The sequence below is a fragment of the Orycteropus afer genome, unplaced genomic scaffold, assembly GCF_000298275.1.
Source record: "Orycteropus afer afer isolate SDZICR_OR568_19922 unplaced genomic scaffold, OryAfe1.0 scaffold00012, whole genome shotgun sequence".
Lineage (NCBI taxonomy): Eukaryota > Metazoa > Chordata > Mammalia > Tubulidentata > Orycteropodidae > Orycteropus > Orycteropus afer.
Genome location: NW_006921599.1, coordinates 8497792 through 8501855, shown reverse-complemented (window position 1 = coordinate 8501855; position 4064 = coordinate 8497792).

The following is a 4064-nucleotide window of genomic DNA, read 5'->3' as shown; positions in this document are numbered from 1 at the left end:
GAAAATCACGAAGGTATATCATAATCAAAATTTCTAAAACCAAAGACAAAGAAAAAATCCTGAAATCAGCAGAGTGAAAATAAAAGTTTACCTGCAAAGGACAACTATTAATTTCTGATTTCTTGGCAGAAACCATGCAGGCAAGAAGGCAACAGGATGATATGTATAAAACACTAAAAGAAAAAAATTGCCAACCAAGAATCATGTGTCCACCAAAACTGTCCCTCAAATATGACAGCAAAATTAGGACATTTGCTAATAAACAGAAACTAGAGGAATTTGTAAAAAAACAGACCAATCTTGCAAGAGATGCTAAAGGGAGTCCTTTTGACAGAAAACCAACAACAACCTGTGATTAACACACATGGCAACATAACCCAGAAACCAACCCAGATATTGTTGTTGTTGTTGTTATGTGCCGTCAAGTCGGACCTGATTCATAGCGACCCCTCCTTGGGTTTCTGAGGCAGTATCACTATGGAAGTAGATTGCCCCATGTTCCTTCCGAGGAGTGGCTGGTGGATATGAACCGCCAGCCTACTGGTTAGCAGTCAAGTGCATTAGGCACTATACTACCAGAGTTCCCAACCCAGATATAGAAGTCACCAAAGAAAAGTAATCTTACAAGACTATAAATGGGAAACCAGAAACATAATTTATACATGAGATCAACTACAAAGCAAAAAGAGGGAATAAATAGTGTAGGTACAGAACTTCCAAATGGACAGGATGGCAAGATGATTCTGAGGTAGAACAGACTTTTTAAGCTTAGGAAGAAAATAATAAATCACAGAGTAAAGTCAAAGACAATTAATAAACCATCTCATCAAAATTAAAAAGAGGAAATGTACAAATATTTAGCAAACACTAAGACAATAGCAATGAAGGAAAAGAGAAAAAATATATGTAAACGCAATGAGTTCAGTACAAAAAAATTATATGGAACAAAGAAATCAGCAACATCATAGAAAACATAACCTAATGATGGCAATGAATTTATACTTTTTGATGATTACACTGAATATAAAAGGATTGAATTCACCAATCATGAGACAGAGAATTGCAGAATGGATAAGACAACATGACCTACCAATATGTTGTCTACAAGAGACATATGTTAGATACAAAGGCAAAAATGAACTAAAAATCAAAGGTTGGAAAAAATATGAAGTAAATGGCAGTCAAAAAAGAGAAGAAGTGGCAATATTAATTTCTGATGAAATAGACTTTGAGACAAAAACCATCATAAGAGACATTATATAATGATAAAAGGATCAACTGAACAAAAGGATATAACCATAATAAATATCTAACACCCAGTGAAAGAGCCCCAAAATACATAAATCAAACTTTAACAGAATTGAAAAGAGAAATAGACAACTCCACAGTAAGAGTAAGAGACTTTAATACATCATTTTCAGGATAGGATAGAACAACTAGAAATAAACTCAACAAAGACAAAGAAGAACTAAAGAATACAATTAGTCAACTAGATCTTATAGATATATACAGAGCACTTCTCCTAACAACAGCACAATATACATTCTTTTCCAGTGCACATGGAACATTCTCCAGAATAAACCATATGTTATGCCACAAAACAAACCTCAATAAATTTAAAAACATTGAAATACCACAAAGCAATTCCTCCCGTCATACCAAAAAAAAAAAAAAAACTCAATGCCATCAAGTTGGATCGATTCATAGTGACCCTTCCTTGGGTTTCCAAGGTGGTATCACTACAGAAGTAGATTACCCAATCTTCCTTCCAAGGACTGGCTGGTGGGTTTGAACTGCCAGCCTTCTGGTTAGCAGTCAAATGCCTTAGGCACTATGCCACCAGAACTCCCTTCATGTCATAGTGCTATAAAATTAGAAATCAACAATAGGAAGATCAAGGAGGAAAAAAAAAAAAAAGCAAATATACAGAAACTGAATAACACCTTCCTTAAAAAATACTGAGTAATAGAAGAAATAAAAAGAGAAATTAAAAATTTCCTTGAATCAAGCAACAATAAAAGCACAACATACCAAAATCTTTGGAACACAGCAAAAGCAGTGCTCAAAGGACAATTTATAGCAATAATGTGCACACCAAAAAAGAAGAAAGAGCCAAAATCAACACCTTAACCCAGCATCTCTAACAATCAGAAAAAGAGCAGCAAAAATAGCCCACAGTCATGAGAAGAAAAGAAATAATAAAGACTCAAGCAAAAGTAAATGAAGTAGAAAACAGAAAAACAACAGAATAGGTGAGACTAGAAGTTGGTTCTTTGAAAAGATTAATAAAATCTACAAACCACTGGCAAATTTAACAAAGGAAAAGATGCAAATACCATGAATAAAAAGGAAGTGGATGGCATCACAACAGGAGCAACTGAAATATAAAGGATGATATCTGGATACTTTGGAGAACTGCACTCCAAAAATTTGAAAACTTTGAAGAAATGGACAGATTTCTCGAAACACACTATTTACTTAAATTAACACAAATTGAGGGAGACAACTTCAGCAGACTCATAACGAAAGAAGAAATTGAACAAGTCATTAAAAAAAAAAAAAAAACTTCCCCGCTAAATAAAGTCTTGACCCAGATGTCATCACTGAAGAATTCTACCAAAATTTAAGAGAAGAGCTTATTATATCACTCTACTCAAACTATTCCAGACCACAGAAAAGGATGCAAAACTCCTGAATTCATTTTATGATGCAAGAATAATCCTGATACCAAAATGAGGCAAAGACACCACTAAAAAGGAAAATTACAGATCAATATAGCTCATGAATATAGACACAAAAATCTTCAACAAACTCTTAGCCAATAGAATCCAACATTATATTAATAAATGATAATACATCGTGACCAAATGGGATTCATACCAGGTATGCAAGGATAACTTAACTTTAGAAAAGTAATCAACATAATCCATCATATAAATAAAACAAAGGAAAAGAACCATATGATCATATCAATTGATGCAGAAAAGGTATTTGATAAAATCCAGTACCCACTTCTGATAAAAAACTCCCAGCAAAATAGGAATAGAAGGTAAAATGCTCAACATAATAAAGGGTACATATGTGAAACAAGCAGCCAACATTATTCTAAATAGAAAGAGACTAAAACTATTCCTCTTGTGTACAGGAACCAGACAAGGATACCCTCTATCACCACTTCAATTCAACATTATACTGGAAGTCCTAGCCAGAGCAATGAGGCAAGAAAGAGAGATAAAAGGCATCCAATTGGTCAAAGGAATAAAACTATCTCTATTTGCAGATTATAGGATCCTATACATAGAAAACCCAAGGAATTCAGCAAGATAACTATTGGAATTAATTGAAAGATTTAGCAAAGTGGCAGGATACAAGATCAAAATACAGAAATCAGTTGGATTCCTCTACATCATTAAAGAGATATCTGAAAAGGAAATAAGAAGAACAATACCATTTACAATTACTATCAAAAAGATAAAATACTTAGAAAAATCTTACCAGGAACACAGAAGACCTATACAAAGAAAACTTCAAAACCCTACTGCAAGGAACTACAAGGGATCTACATAAATAGAAGAGCATATCATGCTCATGATAGGAAGACTGAACATTGTGAAAATGTCAGCACTACCCAAAGCAATCTATAGATTCAAAGCAATCCTGACCCAGATTCCATTAACATTCTTTAAGCACATAGAAAAACAAATCACTAATTTTATATGGAAAGGAAAGGGCCATCAGATAAGCAAAGCTCTACTGAAGAAGAAGAAAGTAGGAGGTCTCACACTACCCAATCTCAAAACCCACTCTCCAGCCACAGTAGTCAAAAATAGCCTGGGATTACTATAACCATAGACACACAGACCAGTAGAACAGAATTGAGAATCCAAAAATAGATCCAAGTTCTGATAAGATGGCGGAGTAGGCAGAAAGACTGCACAGACTCTTCAACAAAGAAAAGGGAAACCAATTGACACAGACACAGAAGATAATCCTGGACCCCTGATCCCTGAAGGGAAGGATATAGAAGTGGACTAAACCCCAACTAGCAGAAGAATTTGCATGAA